Source organism: Haplochromis burtoni, unplaced genomic scaffold, assembly GCF_018398535.1.
Source record: "Haplochromis burtoni strain Fernald_Lab_line unplaced genomic scaffold, NCSU_Asbu1 Contig_8, whole genome shotgun sequence".
In the NCBI taxonomy this organism is placed as follows: Eukaryota; Metazoa; Chordata; class Actinopteri; order Cichliformes; family Cichlidae; genus Haplochromis; species Haplochromis burtoni.
In genome coordinates, this window is record NW_024582369.1 from 4,963,383 (window position 1) to 4,964,600 (window position 1,218).

A 1,218-nucleotide genomic window follows, 5' to 3' on the forward strand; every position below is an offset into this window, starting at 1 on the left:
AAAATAAACACATCCACAGCTCCCAATAAATGCTCTCCTTGTTGTAAAAACAAAACAAAAAAACATAGCTGTCCAACCACATTTCTAAGCTTCTATGATGTTAAATGGCTCAAAATCCTTAAAAAGTAGAAAATCTACAATTCGATGACATCAAAGTGTGAAAGTTTGACTTATGTTTCTAGATGTTCTTACACTGGTGCTCTCTGAATAAATGGAAATAAATGCAAAGATTTTTAAAAAGAGTCATGCAAAAATCCCGAAACCATGAATGCAAATGTTTGAATCAGCATCACAGTATCCTTGTTATTAGTTCCTCTTTGCCTTCACCAAAAGTAACGACTTGTTCATGTGGCTGCACATTTATCATCATCATCACTTGTTCAGTGCACAACAATCAGCAAGTTTGGAGCATGGCACAAGTCAACTCCACCGTGGCTACCTGTAACATCTCCTCCTCTCCTGGATATTCACCTGGGACTGTCTGGTACTCCACCAATCTGGTTCCTGCAGTGGTGCTATCCATCTGCTTCCTGCTGGGATTCCCTGGAAACATCGCTGTCATCATTCTCAAGCCAAACTGGGAGAACATGTCCAGTCTGAGCCAGAGTTTGATGCTGAGTCTGGCTGTGTCAGACCTGCTCTGCCTGGGTACCCTTCCATTGTGGATTTACTCTTTCCTCTATAGCTGGACTTTCAGCTTGGTGCCCTGCAAACTCATAACATATTTTGTGTATGGCAGTGTTTATGCCAGTCTGCTGACTGTGACGGTGCTCAGTGTGCAGCGATATCTTCAGGTTATTCACCTGCAGAGGAGTTTAAATCAGGTAAGAGCAAGGAAGCTGCTGCTTCCACTCTGGCTGTCTGCAATGACCCTGTCCACTCCTGCTTTACTAGCTCAACAGCTAGTTGAAGTATATCAGCAAAGGACATATTGCAGACCTCAGTACTCATCTGAGGGACAGAGGACGGCTATACTGTTGACAGAGGCCCTTGTAGGATTTGTGTCCCTTTCTGTCATTGTTTTTTCATACATCCGTCTCTACAGAAAGGTGAATCGGGCAGCCTTTTTCAACAATCCACAGACCACAAAACTGATTACCAGCATCATTGTGACCTTTGTCATCCTGTGGGTCCCATATTTTGTTATCGATGTGCTGGGTGTGGCAGCCATTTCCCTAAAAAATGAGGCCCTGCTAACATTTTGTGAAGACAGCTGGA